Source organism: Mixophyes fleayi, chromosome 6, assembly GCF_038048845.1.
Source record: "Mixophyes fleayi isolate aMixFle1 chromosome 6, aMixFle1.hap1, whole genome shotgun sequence".
Taxonomy (NCBI): Eukaryota; Metazoa; Chordata; class Amphibia; order Anura; family Limnodynastidae; genus Mixophyes; species Mixophyes fleayi.
The window spans coordinates 199127143-199149201 of NC_134407.1; the positions used below are offsets into that span (position 1 = coordinate 199127143).

Here is a 22059-nt window from a genome sequence, read left to right on the forward strand (position 1 = left end):
TTTCTCCTGAGATGGTGATAAGAATATTGTAGAAGTACATGTACCTCCACAATGTTTGTTACAATATGATTTGAGGGCAAGACCTTGTGAATCTTAAGCCGACGACATCAGTGTTATGGCAGATGGTAGACCCTTGATGTATTAAGTCAAACACCTGTCCCCGGTAATACACGTTTTCACCAGCAATAGGGCTTTTCGCCCTTTGATAACTATACTTCTTAGATTGTTAACACACCTAATGTAGGTAAGCAGAATTAGTAGGAGTAGAATTTTGTTTTGGTTTTACTGCACTGGGTAACCAACAACTTGGTTCAAGTGAGAAAACTGATAGACAGATCCTATGGGGTGGGCGTGTGGGGGTGAGGCTCCATGAATCGCGCAATCTTTGCCCCGACCCTAAACTCAATGATGCAAATGTGTCATTTTACCAAAGGGGGGGCGAGCCTAAATGATGCGATTCCCCGAGAATCATGTCTTTGGGTTATATTAACGCCATACATTTAATTTATACTAATTATATGCAAATGGGGCTTCAAACATGAAGAATTAAAGGGGTGGGAAAGGGGTGTTTTAAGATGCAGCATATTAAACTGCCATAGGGTGAAAAACAATGTAAATCTGGGCCTGCTTACATGGTGCCCTGGTTTTCTACTCATCTGAAACCCAACTCCACTTGTCACGTATTATACACTGCTGCTGTACCACATCCATGAGAAATGAGCATGCATGGTATACTTCATGGAAAATTAAAACAAAAAGCCTCAAAAATGATTACACTATTTTGCTCCAAGCATCTAAGGCCACATTTGCCCTTCGCTTCCAGCCTCCCAACCGGCTGCTCCCTATCTGACGTCACGAGACGAACCCCACATCATGTGACGACCTCTGCACAATGCATGGAGGCCACATGACATACCTGGGGGGAGGAGGAGGGAGTGCACTGTACACTTCCTCCTTCCTCTGTGTGGGCCCCAAAAGGCTAAGAACTTCTTCTAAGGCTTCTGCGGTCCACCGACTACTTCCTGTTGCCCATCACTGATCTACAACAATATAAATGTTAACGTAAATACATTATTATACAACGATTATATCACCTTACAAAAGTGGGTCATCATTGGGTCTCTGAGGAAGTTGTGTTGCACAACGAAACGCGTAAGTTAAGTTGCCTATGCTTACAGGACAATTACTATTTGCATGCAGAATCTAATCACAGAGCTCACATCGATATCAGAGCTATTATTGGAACTTCTAACTCTATATACAAAAATCAAGGATCTTGGAGCGGAGATTGATTGTACCAGCTATACCGCAAGAGACCTTACTTGATCACACATTCCAAACAGGACGGGACAGAGACCAAATACACGTAGGAACCAGGATTTTGTGTGGTGTAGCGGGAGGAGGACTCTAGCTGCAACCCATCGGCAGCACACCAGCAGCGACAAGCAGCGCTGACCGAGTGAATTATCTCCCCTTGAGCATCTGGTAAGCTCATGTTTTCTATACTACGGATGGTATCTGACTATACCTTATGACTATGTACATATGATGATGCTGGACTAGGCTGAGTTATCGCTTAATATAATATTCACCGTAAGAGTTCGGGACACTATTCTAAATGGTGACTATAAGCGTGCAGCCACGGAGACATCAGGAATTTACATATATCTAGTTGAATATGGATCCAATCCGTTATTAAGAGATCTGTCAATGCTGTTTACTCATGATATTATTCCAATTGAGGATCAAAAAGCGTTTAGTCACGGAGACATTGCGTATACATATATATTCAGTATAGTACGGATTCATTCCGTCACTAAGAGGTTCTATTAATGTTGTGAGCTCACATGAATCAATATTCATATGTATGATATCATCTATTCGGGAAACGCTGTTATTACATAGGTGCACCTAATGTTTGAGTTTCCTTGGGTTATTATAGGAATGTTTCTGCATGCATCAGGATCATGTATGTGTATTTTTAAATATGTATTAAACAATTTTTAATATCCACATTGCATTTGCTGGTATTTGAAGGACTTATTAGTACTACTGCATTTTCTATTCATCATTGGGTCTAAATGGTTAAATGGCCCTAGCTACATTGCTTGTGACACAATTCCACTATACTTACAGTTGTTTGCACTTCATTATGCAAGAAACACAAACTCACTCGCTGACCTTTCAAATTCTCTCATTCAATTAAGCGTCAGCCTTCTTACAAGGCCCGAGTTCAGTTCAATTTGCTGCTAGGCAGACAAGTACGACACCTTCACTTTCTGTTGCTCCATTTAGTGGAAATAGGAGCAGCAGGAAAACATGTGCTGGTACTAGATCTGCCGACAGATCCTACCTAAATCTTCAGTTGGATCAAGCTGCAAACAAGCAGAATGTTCAGGGGGCAAACGAGTGGAGAACTCTAGTACCTATAAGGGATCAGTCCTGGAATCATGACATCTTTATGAAACACTGAAGATCTTTTGGAAATGTGAGCCCAGGAGGCTCCTGTTCAGGCTCCTTCTATCCAAAATTGTGATCCCAGCTGCACCACGAAGGAAGAAGATTGGCAATAAAAAAACATCATCCAGTAATTGTTCATGTGGAATCAAGAAAAGGCAGCGTTGGCAACCAAGTCACCAGCTGGGGCCACCAATGTGACAAAAAAGTTGAGATCCCAAAAGGAAAAGTATGTTTGAAAGTGATTGACTGCAGTCAGACAATTTCTGCCACACTTGGATCATCTTATGTGCAGCACAGTCTGATACCAGCAGCTGATAGTAGCTGCAGCTCTGCACTTTTAACATCTGTGGATCTTAGTGTACTTGGAAGGACATGTCCCATTATGTCAATGGCCGTTATGGCATGCTGGTACATGTGTGCCAACGGTTATTGTACAACAGACATTTTTACTAGATTTTTTTTTATTGGACAAATTATTTTGGACTCTGTATGCTTTGCGGAAATGTGCATCCACAGTACACAGTAATTCCAACCAGTGTTGGACTGGCCCACTGGTGAATGTTGAAATCCTTGGAGAGTCGCACAAGAGGGGGGATGTAACACAATAGCTGTAATGACAGCCAGCTACTGGCTTGGCTGTAGCAGCACTCACCCAATACAGAGCCAGCTGTCATTACAGACTGTGCGTTGGGTCACTTCTTTCCTGCAGCTCTCATACATTGCCTATGTAGCTCTCCAGTACAAGTATAGGATAACACCAGCATCTTTCAGACAGTGGGAGTCTAATTACCTGTCTTGATGTAATACACTGGAAGAAAAGGGTGATGGGTAGTTTTTTTGGTTGTGTTTTTACATTATATGCTTATAGTTTATGGCCAAAATCACGCAATGTGCCTCTCTACTTACCATACTTTTGTTACAGATTTCCTGTTATAAGTGTCACTTATAGCATCCCACAGTATGTTTCTAAGAACTGGCACTTAGTATAAAGATATACAGTACTACATATGTAGATGAATCTGAGCTATACACCAGTGATTCTGGATGCATAGTTGCCCTTTATGGTCATAGAAGGAACAATTCAAATGCCTCTGCCCACATTTGCTTCAATAAGGATTACGTCCCCAATTTTGTTTTTTCTTTTGGCAATGTTATGGAAATACCTTCTCATTGAAGAAGGCAACAGCAGTAATTCAGTATCCATTAAAGGATAAATGAAGATTTAGTTTTGGGTGGAGCTCATCAACTCAAACAATACTAAATACTATTGTGACATGTGTGCCAATTATTTGAATAAACATTGCTCAAAACATTTGAAAGTCCTGTTTTAGTCAACAAAAGGTTCTCTTCAAAACATATATTGCTTTTCTAATAAGTATTCTTTCCATATAAAGGACAGTTTAACAAATCTGGATTTTAATCTCTGTAGATATAATCACGTGGGTGACCTTATCTGTGTGGACTTTGCAAGTTCTCACCTTGATTGAGTGGGTTTCCTCTAACAGACCAATAACATACTAGTAGGTTCATCGACTGCTTAAAGACTGCACTCTACTGTGTGTGTGTGGTAGGTACTTAAGACTGTAAGCTCCGATGAGTCAGCGGCTGATTAAATTATTATTCTCAATATAACGGCCTTCTCTTCTGCAGTCTATTTCTTTACGGAGTATAAAATTATTATGGTTGGGAAATGATCTTCGTTGGTTAAATTCAGTGGAGATGGATATGCAGACTGAAAATTTCCCAGATGTCCAATTGCTTGAGAATATAACCTATTCATTCGGGGGGCTAAATGCCAAAGGACGAGACAACAGGAGGCAGGTGTAATATAGTAGCATATTGATAATGGAGTCGAACAGAGCTGTCCAGGTATTTACATTAGGTTGTGTGACACTAGTGTGTGGCCATAAAAAGTTCAGCAGGTACAGTATCTGCTGTCAATTCATCAGTAAAGTCTGTGAGATCTCCTCATTTGTCAGCATTGGAAGTCCGCAAACGCTACATGTAGCTTTGTCCCCTGACCGATAAGAAACGCTGCTAAAATTAAGTGCCACTGAAACAAATGCAAAACACCTGTAAACAGTTACTGGAGACCCAAAGCTGTGTTTTCTGTAGCAAATAAAATACGCTACTAACATTTTTCTGAGCGGCTTTTAAAACCACGCAGATGGAGAGGGGATGGATAACTGGCAAAAGTCCAGGTTAGAGAATTGGGGTGTGAACCTGGTTCTTACGGTAGCTGACGACCGTCATACTGAATTTAGCACAGCCCAAGAAAACATTGGGTAAGTTAGACTATGACAGAAAAAAGAGGAATGGATAATAAGAAAGCTAAACAGAAGGTGGGGCAGATTTAAGCAATTACTAAAATAAAATATTTGCAATATTCAATAAATATGGCTTAAAATGCCTGGTACTTATATCTGTTTTAAAATACACTGTTTCATAAGCGGCAGTGAAGTGGATGACAAAATAATAGCAAACACTCATCCTTGCTAAATACTGAATATTGCTAATATTGGTCCTTATGTTGGGATATTTAAGGGTCTGTTCTTCATTGGTGACTAATGAGCAGAACTATACAGCAGCGATATAAGATGGAGTACCAATGCTATTTAACATGCCAGAGATTCTTGTAGAGTCCCTGTAAAACACCCCCCTCCCCTAATGGTTATTGGAAAACCTTTTTGCCGTACCCTAACACTGCGACGAAAGGAGGAAGTGCCCAATCACTCCCTTGTATATCTATTGCACAAAACGTCTGAGTGTGCTCATAGTTTAGGGACTGGTAGAAGAGTGCAGTGAAGCCTCTCCGATGGCATTGGAACCCTGTAAAAATATAAGTGATGCCATCCTAAGAAGCTTTTCGGGACTTGATGAACTGTTCACAGTCGCAGTTCCCTTAGCGGTCTATGAGGACAGCGTTAATCCTCAATGAATAGGTTGAAGCTGGAGGAATCTGATTTATCTGGCCTTGACCCTTTACTGAATTGAACGTGAGCCATAACGTTGATTTCTCCAGATTTTGGTAGCACTGGATCATAGACTGGACAAGAACACAACACATGGCTTAGCAGTGCAGAACACTGTCATTTTTGGGAATACTTATGACTTTAATGGCTCATTAATAGCAGGATATAATAAAGCAAAAGCATTTGTTCTGGATGTTCTCCCTCGCTGTCTTCATTTGATCTGCTGCTTGGAATTGTCATGTGTAGTCAAAACAGAGAAACAGTTACAACTTTGTCATATTAAAAAACATTCATACCAAAAAAATAACCACTTTCTAAATCAATCTTGAAATAATTTGGATCTAGAGAATGAACATCTTATACATTTTGTTGCCACAAATCCTAAATTTGATAGATTGAAGTAGGATTTTTTTGGCACTGATCTACAAAGTATCGAGTATGATCGTAAACCAAAATAAATTTTCGAAAATCCTTCCCTTATTGCTAAAAATGAAAACAGAAAGGAAAATATAAAAGTTGGAATTATACCCCATTGTAGTCCAAGCTCATATTTGCACACGTGTGATGCATAACCACGTAGACCACGGTGTAAGGAATTAGAGGATCACCTATTAGATGATTTGCATATATAAATACCCTGCTCTCTGTGATGTCCTATAGCATGGTAGACACCCACCCCCTTTCCACTCTCCCAAAGGAAGATTCTAAATGAAGACTGAAGATCAGGTCCGAGATATGATTATCGAGAGACAGAGATTTGGGGAAGGCTACAAGAATATTTAAAGCCCAAACAAAAGAAGCTCTTTCCCTGGCGAAAACGGGTGATTGTCCTGGAGTTTGGGCTTCTGTGAAAATTTTACCGCAGGGGACTTCCACCAGGATTCTCCAGCAAATGCATGAGATGGGGAAGCTTATTTAATAGGGATAACGGCGCAGTACTCCTATTGCTATCACATACTGGGAGATCACAGAGGGGAGATCTTGTTGCCGAGTGCTGGGGGAGGCCCCACCCCCTTTCTCCTCTGCGGGAAAATGCAGCCAGAAGCATATGACCTGCGTAATAAGGAAAATGCGTGAAGCAAAACAAACACTGCATTTGAGCCAGGAAACACCATGCCCAGAATGGCAGTGGTAGCAGCATGTTATGGGGAATCTTGTCAGCAGAAGGGACTAGCAATTTTGGAACGATGGCAAGTTAAATGGTGCATATTACATAGAAATCCTGGACCTGTTTACCCTAAGCTGAAACTGTGGAGAAAGTTGTTCAACAGGACAGTGATCCAAAGCTCAGTGCCAGAAGAACACTGAATCCCGATGTTAATCCCACTGAAACTTGCTGTCCATCGTCACCCCACAACTAACTTGATCCAGCTTAAATTTTGTTGGGATAAAAGGGAAAATATTGCTCAAAGTTAACAGAGACTTATCCAAAAACACTCCTGCCTAGAACAGATTCCAGAGGTGGTTCAGCCAAGGATTGACCAAGGGTACAAGAATACTTATTAAATTATATTTCAGCCTCTTTGGAATTTTTATTGCTTTATTGTTTTCTGTTGTTATCTTTATTTCGGGGTGTGGGGGAACTATGTGAAGATGAACGCAAATGAATAAATTTACCATTATGCAAATAAAAGTTCAGCTTGTAAGATGATCACAAAAGGTATGATTTAAAAAATAAAAATCCTTTCAAAATTCCGCATGTTAACAACTTCTGCCAGCTCGTGGTATCGTTCACGTTGACCTTGCCGTTTTGCCCTGGAGTAATGCTGTCATTACTCTAGCATAACGAGCTGGGAAAAGAGGCACAATGACCTCAAACAACAAAGAGCTTAATATGCATCTTGTGTGCATGAATAGGAGTTTACTGTTGGAGCAAATCTAGGTGCCAGTCATGGCAACATAAAAAAATAAAAAAATTAAAAAGAAGTGTATCACCCTTTTTTCGTAAATAGCGTTTGTAGCACTCTACTGGCCGAATAAAACATCGATACTCCAGTGTCTGAGAGATTAATTGTTTAAAAGTAATTTGGAAAAACAAATTAGTCATTTGCGTGATTACTGGGGTCGCAGCGTAATTCAACGTTTCTCTCAGCAGTAATGTTGACGCATACAAATTTGCAGGAAAAAAGTGATTTAATGAATGTTAAAATATATCAACAAAACCTATGGATAAACAACAGCGTACTCCCCTTTAAGCATTGAGCAAAGTACTCAGAACAATGTGCTTTGACTTTATATTATCAAACAGCGATATGAAAGTCTACAGTAGCAGGAAAATGAGAAGGAGGCAGAAATGATATGCAAACTTGTGCTCCCACAGGATACAGCGACATCTTCTCAGACACGGACCTTCAACCTCCTGACACTGACAGATTAACAGGTGGTCTCCATGCTTGACAACGAATAGAAAGCATGAGATAGAAGCGCAGTGGGGTGTGACAGAATAAAATGCTATCCTTTTATTAATAATATACCTCTATAGGTTCAAACATTTTATTTTGTGTGGTTTTTTTGGGTTTTTGTTTTTTTGTTTTTTTAAGCAAAAATAATATAGATTCAATTATTTTATATAGAAATACCTTTCTGATAAGGTTGTTTTTGTAAATGTGTAGTATTGGGATAATATTTAAATGGTTCTTTGTTGCAAAAAATAAATACAACCATTTCACTTTTGTTCTTTTAAGTTCAAGCTGAGGGACTGGTTGAGTCAATATTCTGACAGGAAAATTAGTATTTTTTAAAACCGCATTTTGTTGATTTATCAGTGGATAGCATAATGCACTCCCTATGGTAAGTTATTGAAAATTAGAAGTCACTGACAAGCTCTGTGATCATATAAAAACAAAGACAATTTCTTATGCAGCAAGTTTTCCTAGTGAACGGCAGGGCTTACAAAACCTGGCCGAATTTAGCCCCAAAGTGGTCGTTTCTGGGTGTAAAGTGGTTGTTTCTGGGCGTGGCGTGTGAAATGGGCGTGGCTTATTTTGTCTCAGTTCCGCAAGTCTGAAAGTTGCTTATTATGGAACAGTGATTCATACATATATTAACATCACTTATCAATTACAGTATTAAAATGTCAGTTCCTTTATAAATAAATATTGATTTAATTCTGTTCTTATTCAAGTCAATGTGGCTCAGTCACCAAACTCCAGACTATGAAGAGTAATTTGATTTCTAAGTAGGAAAAACATTGGCGAGACTCCTACCCCCAACATAATTTTAAGTCATACTAAAGTGTTGGTAACTGCAGAAATAAATGAAAAGACAATAAAATTATAACACAGACATTTTAGGGTCTGTTCCAATGAAACTAGGCAGCACTGAATATAAAGAGTTAATGAGATGAACAAATCCAGGTTTAGATCATGACTAATAGATGCCACTTATAGACCAATTCTGGATGGCACAATGGGGGGGCTGGCCGCTCTTGTCCAGACGCTTTCCTATTTGTGCATATGTTTGTTTGAGAGCCAGGAATGGCCTTGGTGCTGGCAGAACAACCAATTCTCAGCAAAACAGGCTTGGTGCAAGGCGGAAAAACACATGAACGAACCGCAAATTACACCAACGCCTGCAGGGTTAGAGAGCGTTACAAATCCTAATTAAGCAAGCCAGAAATAAAACATATGTCTTTAAAAGTATGTTATTCAAAAGTATCTGGAACAACATGAAGTTAGACATTTTTAAAGAGTAAGCCTTGTAAACCTTTAAAAAGCAACAAACAGTAAAAAAAAAAAAAAGACATTGTAAGAGCAGTTATACTAGTAAGGAGGAGACTGCTGCAATTTTAATGCGCTTATTAAGCAGATTCCATCAGGATAGATCAGATGTTGATCAGCATCAGCATTGGAGAATGTTCCTCAAAAGTCCTCTTTGGTCAACTTTGGGGGAGGGGGTGCCATGTACATCTGACACTTTCGAGAACGGGAAAAAGGAAGTGGCTAAAATACAACAAAAAACAAAATCTGTTGTGGCTCAAAATTACTGGCAGAAACCAAGAAAAGTGTTAACGGATGAAAATAAATGCATGGCTCAGTCTATAACTCTATATAGACAAAAGAAGAGGATTACAACGTACATAACATACAATATGCATAATTTTAATAGATTTACAGGTATTACCTCATTCCTTCATTTACAAAATTACCTCACAACAGTGGCAGAGCTACCTCGACTCTCTGCAACCTCAGCAGTTCCTCCACTACCTGCGCCCAATATCACCTGAGAGCAAGCGCGTTGGACCTGAAACAGGTTCTCAGTATCTTCACAGGTCCCATACAAGATCAGAAGAGCAGAATAATACTTAAAACACAAGAAACTAACACCGTAGGCACCGTAGAACAGTTTGAGAAGCTTTAATAGACAGGGGCAGGCTGGGCTGGGGGGCAGGGGGCTATCTGTCCCCTGGACTGGTCACATAGTGGGCTACCTTGGGCTGGGTCACCTGTATTTTTGTTTTCCATTAAAATGTTCCTAATAGGCAACTTAGTTGAGTCTTACCCCTGGGCTAAAATTTGCCAGGTCTCCCCTGTAAATATAGACTGGCTACACGGAAATGCACCCAAACAAGGCTCACTAGTCCCAGAACACCTAAACTGGCATGACTATTGTCACAAATGCCGAGCCTGTCCCAGTTACAGCAATCTGAACAGCTGGCCATGACTGGCGTCACCTTAGTCACATAGCAAGGAATACACCTTTTCTACCACCACAAAGAATTTATTATACTTGGCTTCGTAAGTTCACAAAGAATCACGGAGAGCACACTAGATTAAATTTATTTAATCTGAAAAATGCTTCCAAGCTTAGTTACAAAAATGAACAACAAGACATACAATATGTTGCACAAATAAGTTTCAGAAAATAAAATAGGAAATAAAATCAGAGTCACTACTTACTAGTTAAGACCTGGTGTGTGAGGGAACACAATTGAGAAATATGAGACATTTCAGTCTTGATAGACCACCTCATGAAAATGCACACATTATTGTCTAAGGCAGAAGATTTAAAACCCTTCTTCACCCCCACCTTAGGAATTACATTTTCAATTAAGTCAGATTGGTTCCCAAAATGACAGAACTTTCCGAAGTAAATTATCCATCACTAAGATATATGTTTGGGCACCTCAGAGAATCTCTCACCTCTGCTCGGCTTGAGTGGCTAGATGGTTTACAACTTTGGGGCTTCAAACTCCCCCAAGATCCTTATCTATCCCGGGCCTAGCTAGTTTCAAAGACTAACATAGGTTCAAACTCATATCATCTAGCAAAGCACACGTTGAGATTACATTACAAGGTTATATACAATATACAGTGTCATACATGAATTCAACAGGAAAGAACAATCAGTCATTAGATATACTACATAATCGTCACAACTATATAAATAGGCACAGGAGTGTTTATGCCCAGGAAGAATGACAACCAGGGAATCAGCATGTAAGGCAGCAAAAAATTTCGCTTAATGGAACAGCATCCAATGGTGAACGAGCAAGGGAAGAAAGTCAGCATTCGGGAAGAAAGAGATTGTGATGTGGGTCATGGGTAAAACAATGGAACTTATCTGATACAAAATGGTTCGAAAATGCTTTTTATAGTCATGAATCTCTGCTGTCTGGTTTTACAGCCAGGAGATTTTGACAAATAAATCCCATTACAGTAGTGAACAAAAAAAATTCCAAAACAAAGGGAATTACACAATTTTGATAAACCTTTGACTCCAGCCAGAAGCTCATTAGTCATTGAATAAAAGAACAGAGATTTCACAAGAAAGTGTGACTGTGATTTTTGGGGATTATATGTGCCAATCTCTTTGTCTCAGAAGGCGGCAGACATTGTGTAATTTATAATTGATCATAGGGGCGATAATGGATGTTTGCTATATCCCCCATTAATTTTGTTCTGTGAAGACCACTCTGGTGGCATGGTCTGATGACCATATACAATCGTTCTCCTAGGCCAGGGGGTAGGCAACCTGCGGCTCTCCAGGTGTTGTGAAACTACAAATCCCAGCATGCCTTGCCACCTATCTGCTGGTTATCTACTGGCAAAGCATGCTGGGATTTGTAGTTTCACAACACCTGGAGAGCCACAGGTTGCCTACCCCTGTCCTAGGCTAACTTGTGTCTTTTAGGTAAATACCGACCAGAGCCCCCTCCCCCTTTTTAACACAAGTCGTGTAGAGTGGATACTAGTGATAGAAAATGGTGGTGGAGAGCAAAGTCATAAAGAAATGTTAGGCGCCCAGCTGTCTCCATTCAAACAATAAGAGCTTTATTCATATTCTTCCTCAAGCACATATCAAACATTTACGCTCAAAGCTGAACACCAACTCTTCCAGCATGGTTCATTAGCAGTTGTCCCATGCTATGTGAACTCCTCACTCCTGGACACACTTGGACACCATAGTTGCATATCTAAATGGGCGACTGTTACATAATACATATAGGCGGGGAATTCAATTCTGCCGCGAGTAACGTGAAACTAAATCTATTACTGTTAATACGGTCATTTTAACCCTGATTTCTGCTCGCTGCTCCCTGAGCTGCAAGCCAAAACCAGCGTTAAAGATTACCGTATTAATGATAATAATGCGTACTATTACCGTAATATCTGTAATAGTGCGCAGGCCGCATTACTTTCAGCAGTAACGCGGTCAGCTGGATTCCCCCCACAGAGTGTTTCTGGACATAGCAGTTCAGCAGCATGACAGGTCACAGCAGGCATGCAGTGTACTGAAAATCAAAAGCTCTTGCACACCATATCCTGCAACAGGGACTTCTCTCCTACTAATATCACATCCCAATATCCAGACACTCCTTCATATGTGCACACCATCCCCTAAAGTAGTGACCCTCTTCTTCAGTTCCCACACTGTAGCAATTAGCACTTCCTTCTCTATAGGGCTTTCTCAGGACACACACACATATAATGTTCCAATGCCAAGGGACTCCAACACTCCCATACACGTCCATGCAGGAACAGTCTACTCCATTGAAAAAGACCATTAGTCTTCTGGGGATTTAAAAAAATGTCCCTCATTCAGGGCACTGTTGCACTTAGTTCAGCCACACTGCCTAATTATCATGACTTCCCCCTCACGATACAGCTTTTCAAGAGTACTCTTCTAACAAGTAGCTCTCACCATGAAGCCCTGAAGCCTTTCAGCCAAACCCCTTTCTACGTGGTGCTTCTGTCCACTTACAGATGCTACCACTCTGTTTTAGAGTGCCCACCCACCTTTTTCTTCATATAAGGGCCTTTTTTATTGAGGGTGTCTCCTCAATAAAAAGTTGTCCCTTTACTAAAAGTTGTCCCTTGTGGCAGCCACCAAGCATCCGCTCCCGACATATTGGGCCCCCCCAAGGACACACATTAAGCATTTTTACAAAGGACAGTGATAAGTATGTAAGCACCAAACCCTGTGTACCAGTAAAGTAAGGAATAGGTAACCACCAAAACCTGTCCAAGCTCCCTCACCCTCCTTTAAATAGGGTCCAAGCAGGAAGGGATTAGGTGGATTTAGTGACTGCCCTCCAAAGCCCCAACAATCTCCAACCAGACTTATTCACCTTTCAACTGGGCAGATACTTGGAGCTTCCTTCTGGGGTTCAGCTCACAACATGACTTACTCCAAATTCCAGGGTCGTCGTAGGAAATTTGGGACGGTTGAAAGGTATATAGTGGAGGTTTGGGGACAGTCTATCACTTCAGATGCACTAGGCACACCCCTTAAGCATGGTCACCCCAAGCGTGGCGTGACCATGCTTCCATTTGGTCGGCCAGCGGCAAGGTCATACTCTCCTCGTTTGCCCAGTGAGGTACGGTGTTGCTAACAAGGGAAACGAAGGTGTGCCTGTTGATTGATAGGCTGCATTTTATCAATAGTTCAGCACACAAAATTGCCTCCACTATGTGTAGGTAACTGATACACTTTAAAGCTTCAAAAGGTACATGCTGCTAGCAACAGTTTAGCTTGGTCCTTGGTATCCGACTGAGTTCTGCCCATTGGCGAGAAAGAGAGATGTTCCAAAGCCAGTAAGTGAATCACTTCAGTTACAAAAACAGCATCTCTGTGTATGAATTTGGCAGCAACTGTTGCACAATGGTGTCTACTGAATTACGTGGCAGCTTTGGCAAGGTGTTATATGTCAAAGCGGTCATCACACACAGCATAGAACAGAGAACATGAGAATGTGAAAAAACATACTTGGTGTGCTAGTACACAAAACATTAAAGGGGACGTCCAATTTCAGATGTAAATGTATAACTGTAAAGGATCTCAAGCGTGAGTCAAACACTGCTTTAAGTGAAAGTCACAAGTACAAGTATAGAGAGTTAAAACAGCAATCCAACACAATGGAGTTTTTTCATGAAATAACAAGTTAAGTTCATTTTAAGCATGGATTTAAAAATCTCTATAGAGGGAAAATAAGTATGGCTGCCAGACACAGACATACTCTCAGCATGTTATGTGAGATCTGAGGAGGGATAAGGAGCGGGAGGATGTCACAGCCTCAGAGGGGCATTCCGAAGCCTCTCTGTTCACTACGTCGTGTGCCATGTGACTGTGGTTGCCATGGTAGTCACATTACACTTTGGAAAGTCTGCAGAATTAAAAATCATGAGTATAGCAGTATGAAGAAACCAAGAAAAAAAGGTAATTACCAAGCTGCTTCTTACAGCCGATCACAGTGATTTTTGTTAAAAAAACAAAACAAAAAAAAACACCACATTTTTTTCATGGGATTCCAGCATTAAGAGAGACCACCAGCTAGATAAAGCTAGAATGAGACTAACATAGAAAATATTGATGATCCTGTACTAGCCTCTACTAATGTCTGTGGTCATGGACATTGGTTAGACTGTACTGTGATAAGTTATCTGACTGCAGAAGCAGAATTTCCTAAACTGTACAAAAAAGGAGGGGTTGAAAATAAATACAGGAAACACTTTACAAAAGAGGAATTAGGAGGTTGCAGGTGGTACAATTGTATGGATTGATACAGTGATTGTATATGTAAAAGACATAAAGACGTAAAACACATAAAAGACATAAAAGACAGACAGCTACACTGCAGAGGGTGCTGCCTGGGTCTAACTGGTGTCACTGGGAGCAGATGTGGCCCTTGCAGAGTGTTTGTGGTAGCATCATTTCTGAGATCCTCTGTTTTGTTAGATCAGACACATAACTTAGATAGAAAAGAAAAAACATACACATACAGTACCTGTAATTCATCATCAAGTCCTGAGCCGCTCTGTCAGTCTCTACACTGGTTGCCTGTTTATTCCAATATAAAATTCTTCTACTAACAAACAAAGTCATCAACAAAACTACAGCAACATACATCTCCTCACTGGTCTCCAAAACATCTCCTGACTCGACACCTCTAAGATCTGCGTCTCTCATCCTTGCTCAATACCCGTTCCCATTCTTTTTTTTTTCGGAATGAACCCACTTTTCGGAATTCCCTCCCTCGTACAATATGACTCTCCTCTAGTCCTTAAACATTCTCTGAAAACTCAGCTCTTCAGGCAAGCTTATCAAATTAAAATCGAATACACAGTTCACACAAGACAACAACCCTTTGACCATCATTGCTGTGTGACCGGATCATATAGCCCACTAAACATTTTTACCTTTGCTATCTGGCTGGATCAATATGCAATATGTAGCACTTAACCTCATGTATCAATCTCCCATTGTCTTATAGATTGTAAGCTTGTGGGCAAGGCCCTCTCACCTCTCTGTCTGTCTGTATCACCCAGTATTGTTTTATTACTGTGTTTGTTTCCAATTGCAAAGCGCAATGGAATATGCTGGCGCTATATATATATATAAAAAATATTGATAATACCTGTAATTGTTAATTTATTAAGCCAATTACCAATGACACCTAACTGAATCTGAGCATGTCACACACGACACTGCCTAGATGGCCCTTGCTACACTAATACACCTCTAATGAGGTACCTGGCACAGCTGCCTCTGGCAGCAGGATTTCTGGGCACACTCCAGAAAATCCCCATCAGCACATGTTCACTGAACGTGACAATAAGAGACTGGTTTTGCATTTTAAAATACTCAATAAATATGAGTTTATAAAGGCCTGAGAATAACAGCAGGTAGGGAGAATCTACATTCACTCTGCAGAATGAAACTGTACTGTACAATTGGCAAATCTTGAACAATAGGGAAAATTCCAAAGGACAAACATCTTCAGGGACAAATCGTTAAAACCTGGGTCAGGGTCTGGAAATTACGATTAGCAGGCAGCTATGACATGGCCATATGTGCACATTAGACCATAGTTGCCTACTCTCCCAGAATGTCCGGGAGACTCCCGAATTTTTGGGAGTTCTCCCGGACTCCCGAGAGAGCAGGCAAAAATCCCGGATCCCGAAGTCGCCGCTGTTGAAGATGGCGGGGGGTGGGGCTAAACCCGGCACCGTGGCCCCGCCCTCTGCCGCGATTGGGTAAAATAGGTAATGATTGCCCGGGGCGGAGCCTAACGATGCACCATGCGAGGCCACGCCCCCTCAACAGACCCCCTCCCGGACAGCTGCCTCTTAAAGTTGGCAAGTATGCATTAGACAGCACTGTTTATTATGGTTTATTTATATATCCATGCAGATAGAACTCTGGTCTGGAATTGAACTCATCACCACAGCTGTGTGAGGTAGCAATGCTAACCAATGTGCCACCGTGCTGCCCATCAGGTTTGTACGCCGCTTAGTATAAATAGAAAACCATATTAATGATGCTTCTCTGGAAATGTCACTGGTCTGCCTAAAGGAATCTATGCAAGTGCTCATGCAGAGTTAGAAATAGCTGATGTCATAAATTAAATCAGTAAGTTGGGCCCTGAGGGATGATTACAAGTACCTGCTAACTCTTGCAATAGGGGATATATAAAGGTGGCTATATGTTTCATCACAAACCTCAATGGGAACACTCAGCAATTTTCATCAATTATAAACTGGTCAAGTTCTATAATATTATATTATTTATAATATTGGTGATAAAAATAAGTGAGGTTTCATTCCAGGAAATGTAATCTCCTTATAAGTGTAGTTTCCCCTTTTAGTTTTTTTAAACATTTTTAACAAAGTTTCATTTTACACACACGCACATCCAATTTGTCTCTGGTAAAATTAGTAAAATTAATGTGGAAAATGGTAAAATGCTGGTTTACATAATATATAGGGGTATATTTACTAAACTGCGGGTTTGAAAAAGTGGAGATGTTGCCTATAGCAACCAATCAGATTCCAGTTGTCATTTATTTAGTACATTCTACAAAATGACAGCTAGAATCTGATTGGTTGCTATAGGCAACATCTCCACTGTTTCAAACCTACAGTTTAGTACATATACCCCATAATGTCTGTGGACATTTGCTTTTTAAAAGTCAAAAACATACAAGTATTTATTAAAAAAAATCTTTTTCAATAACAAAAGACAAATAAACTGCTGAACTCAGGACTGATGTAAATAAGCTTTCAGTCAGTAAATCAGCCCTCTGGAGAAGGGAACAGATTGTCCGGGAACAGATTGTCCAGGACCACAGTCCATCTAATGAGGTTTTTCAACATCAAACATCACTTGCTCTTACCAGTGTTGCGTTGATTTGGTCTCTTTCGTGTCCTAAGACTTGCCACAGCTCTGTCACTAGGTCCTTTACTCCATTACCACTTCCCACTAATGAGAAGGAATTAGCGCAATCACATAGTGTACAGGGAGGAAATGATTACAACAGAAGGATGACAACACTCGAGGTCAACACAAAGAGCAATCTAGGACTCTTTCCTGCCACTCAAAACTTTCATTCAGACTTTCGTCACTGAGGGGAGAGTAGGAAGAAAAAGACCATTTTAGATTCCCTCTCTGTTCCATTATAAAACAGTCTGTACAGCCAATTAAATCATATTGAAGACACAATGGCAGAGCCGGCACAGCAGACACTTATGGTCAACTTCAGAGTAATAAATGAGTGGTTTGTAGTATAGAACTTTGGCAACGCGCCTAATCCCTCAGACCCCACAAAGCCTTCTTTGAAGAACTTTGTGAAGCAGCTCTGTTTTTTAGAATTCCATCTTTGCTTGATGTCCGGAGGGTAGATCCATATTTGTCTGCTTCCTAAATTCTGATTACAGGCATTCTCAAACCAGCACAGATGGTATTAAAAAATAAATAAAAACCTTCCTCACATCTATTCATGTCCTACTTACGTACTCCCCTCATATCTACCTACCTTCCCTTGTCTGCACCTGGGGCAAGACCATTTCAAGGCTTAGATATCTAAAATGTGAGACAAAACATTATGACTGTGTATGTTTGTTTGCCTGTTAAGTGTAAAAAGAACAGTTCTTTTCTATCACCACCTTCCCAGTGACAGATCATCAGCTTTTCTGCATGGGATCCTCTCATTAGAGAATAGCAAATCTAACATTTCTGGTTTATAGTAATAACTAAGTCCAGACATTTCCCACAGGGAAAGACAAACCACCAACGTAATCAACTATTGTACCACCTCATTTCCTTTCTACCTCATCATTTCCACCTCATCATTTCCACTTCCACGCTGTAAAGAGTGGTCATGTGATTTCCCAGCATCCTCAGTACTCATTGCAGTCTGCAGATTACTTCAGAACATGCAATAGTCATACAAATTGTTTACTCATCTCCAAATTTAACCTTAGGCCAAACCACCAATTTACAGTTTCTTTAGCACTTCCTCTGTAATAATGTAAACACCTTGCACAGAGAACCATTAAATATCATGCATAGTGACAGGATCGTTCCTCTCAATACGCAAGGTGAGAACTTTGTCTTCAGTGGCACAATCCAAGGGGAGGCAGAGATGCGACTATCCTCTTGCTTCCAGGCCCTAACTTAATCCCCTCTAACCCCTACACTGGCCTAGTCAATACTTGATTGCAGGAAAAAGCGCAAAGTGACACAAGTCTCCGGCATTCCTTTCTGCAATTACTGTAGTAGGACCATGGTGATGACAGAGTGAGTGGCGTAGGGGCATTTGTTGCGTTGGTCCTAATACAGTGATTGCAGTGAGGAGAATAGGCGATTGCTGGAAGAAGTACAATGAGAGAGAGCAATTAGACAATGCAGAGCGCTGGTGACTGAAGTGTCGAGAATAGTTCATTAACCGGTGCTGCGTTGTCTAAATACAACAAATGGTGGAGGTCCCAGAAAAGGTGTTCCCGCCAAAGGTTTGCTATAGGGAATGGTGGTGGATTAGGGCACACTAATATTTAATGAAACCTCTTTAAGCGCAAGTAGTATCTCCTAAAAGGGAAAAATTATATTTTGACTTGGTATTTTTCTTAACTGTCTGGTCTCAATGCATCTTCAATTGAGGAGCCACTCAGTTGGAATATAAACATAGAAAAGAGAGGAGAATAGACCATAGTTTAATACTGAAGGCAAGAACTCCATAGATCAGCATAGAAAGAAAGAGGAGTATATAGCGTAATAACGTTTAATAAAATGAATGAATAAAATTACATAAAATGCACTCACACTGGTACAAAAGCAAAAACAGATACAAATCATTTTTCTATTTCACGCTTCTGTTTTTGGTAAATTGGTGTATATTTACACTTGAGAGACTTATTAGACTGCATTTAGAAGGTGAAGCGCTGTTGAAATTTAGATATTTTCCTTCATACTTAAAGAAACCCTCTTTAAAGGATAATTACACCAAAAATACACGTTAATGTGGGTAGCGTTTAATAAGCGGATAGAAAAATACAAATAGAACTGGTGTGGATCTGCTTGGTTCCCCAAAGGCTGAAATAGTCACACACCTCTCTTGTTGTCTTTTTCCACTTGGCCTTCCTGAAGTGTCGTGGAGTAAGGAAACAACGGTGTTGCCTCTATATCAAACAGGTCAAGGGATAAGAGGAAAGTGAGCATTGCAGATATCAGGGACCTTGGGGGGGACCAGGCAAATGGTGCCATCAAGGTTAGCAAAAATATTGCTTTTATTGTAACCTATCAACTTCACACAAAATTACAATTTAAGTTTTGATTGGAATTCTTCTTAACACAATATCATCACAAAAATGAATGATTATATACAGTTATAGGGTTTATAGCACCAGAGCACTTGATATTATACTTCTTGATACACATACGTCCAGGGAAAATTGTAACGTACCACTGTAGTTTTTTATTTAATAATAGCAATGTCATAGCTAAATCGATTCTTCGCGCATCAAGTAGATTTAATGCAAATGAATCTTGTAAATGGGATTCTTCATGAACTCTGAGCTCAATCGTAAAGACAAAAATGATATATGTGGGAGATGATGGGGAGGATTGTGTATTATACAGACTCAAGCAGCCCTCTATAATCCTCTCTCACAACATCCGGACAATACATTAGTTGTTCAAAATATAAGTGGTCAGGAAACTGAGGGGCACAGGAGATGACTTGTACACACAGGACAATACTGTCCCGTTTCCTTCCTTTACTGGAGCAGTAAATAGGAATGTTTAGAACTGCTGAAGTAGTTTAGAACTTTGACGGCCGTTCAGTATCTCACTATATAGAATGTTGATACCTTTGCTTCCGCTTTGTTCTTGGTGAAGGAATTCATTATCTCTATTATCTCAACAAAAACTTGCTTTAAAGTTAAATCATGTTGGAAACATGGACGATCATATTCTCTTTTTATACTATGGGCCTGATTCATTAAAGAAAGTAAAGCAAAAAAAAGGAGTAACTTTGCACCTGGGCAAAACCATGTTGCATTGGAGGGGAGGTAAATTTAAAATTTGGGGAGAGATTTATAGTTGGGGTAGGGCATGTTCTAGATCCATTTTAAACTTCAGTATAAAAAGAAAGCTATCAAGTATTTGTGCGCTACATGAAAAGCAGACAGTATTTTCCTTATATGCGAAATAATAAACTAATTTGCACCCCTCGCATTGTAACATGGTTTTGTCCAGGAGCAAATGTATTCCTTTTCTTGCTTTGTTCTCTTTAATGAATCAGGCCTTATATGAATACTTCCTTTACTATACACTTATACTTCTTATATAATATACTGCTAAGTGGGGGGCTGCGTGCATTATCTTGGTCCTTGCAAAATAACTTTCCTAGAAGTCAGGTGGCAAATTTTTATTTATTTCAAATCTGAGGCTAGTGTATTTGAAAGTGGTTTAATCACTATGCTTTTTAAGATGTTGTAACTACCTGTTCCATCTAGAGATGCTCACTGACCCCCGTGAACTGGTTTTGATTTTGGATCTGGATTAGCTTTGTTTTGGTAAAACCACCCTTGTGTGTTTTGGTTTTGTATTTTTTAGAAAAAATCCTAAAATATGCTAAAATCACAAAATGTTGCTCTTTTTTTGTTCCTATATTAACTATTAACCTCAATAACACTAATTTCAAGTCATTTGCAGTCAATTTAGACCACCTCACAGGTCACAATATTATTTTCAAACACTTTCGGACAAATACTGCAGTGACCTGGCTGGATGGTAAGAGACAGAGCAATGACACAAACACACGGCAGTTCCTAACACATCTAGGACACATTGGCACACAGCAGTGGCAGAAAAGACAAATGGGGGTTCGCCCTCCCTCTCGCCCCTCGCTATGTTGGATTTTAAAAAGAAATTCAAAACTTGCGAGATCTAACAACGTCACAATGACGTTTTGCCTCGTTTTCAATTCCAAGGGCGCGCGACAGTACTGAGCCCGCCCAGCACGGCTCAGTACTCGGATCCCCTAAGTTCGGGTCTGTTCGGTTCTCAGGGAACTGAGCCTGAGCATCTCTAGTTCCATCATACCTTGCTCCAGTGTCTAGAGATTATTTGTTGAACCAAAGAGTTCATGCATGTATCAATCAAACTAAGAGTATGACCACAGACAACTGTCTTGTATGGTAGAGATGTCTGACCTCCTATAGGATTTGTTATACCAACTGTGTGGTGCTGCAGAGTGTTGTTGGGCCTTATAAATAAACATTGAGGATGATGATGAAAATGGACAACCCTTTATTTAATCACTTCTACATATAGCAATTGTGGCACATCTATCCCCCTGGGGATATTAGTATTGGAATACTGGTATTCTTTAGGAGTGAGCTTACTGAGATTTATTTAATTATATACCGGCCCCCTGTACTGGCCAAAATTAAACACAGTTCAAAACTTGACTTGTTGCCACTGCTGCTTTGCATTATGAGGGGTTCCCTGTATTTTTTTTTTTTTTTGAGTCTGTTGCTCAAATGCTGTGTTTAACAAAAGTTATGCATGTAATATAAACAAGATCTATGCAAAAATTGTTATCAATTTACATAACATGAAAAAATAAATGTTGATTATGGTCCCCAATGAAACCTGTTTTTTTTTTTAACAAATTGATATGAACTGCCAATGCTAATAAATGAAACAGAGAACAAGCTGACTTACATAAAAAACTACTAATACCGTATACAAATATATATGTAACATTATCAGGGACTTTTCAGAACTACAAAATATTTCAACTTGCGACTAAGGGAGGAAGGGGGGGGATAATTTCCAGCACACAGCAGACTTCCTGTCCGTAATCCCATTGAAGCACAATACCGTAAGCCTGAGCCTACCAAAG

The 22059-nt window shown here is 40.1% G+C and overlaps 1 protein-coding gene across 3 annotated transcripts in view; it reads right to left on the reverse strand.

Moving 5' to 3' along the window:
* Positions 1-22059, reverse strand: part of GAS7 (growth arrest specific 7) — a 267156-nt gene that overhangs the window by 145729 nt on the left and 99368 nt on the right. Inside the window, exon 1 of one of the 3 annotated variants that reach the window (XM_075178002.1) lies at positions 17047-17151. The exons of the other annotated variants lie outside the window; for them this stretch is intronic. The gene's annotated coding sequence lies outside the window, so the exon portion shown is untranslated. Of the gene's footprint in view, positions 1-17046; positions 17152-22059 lie in introns of those variants that run through there. 3 annotated transcript variants of the gene reach the window in all.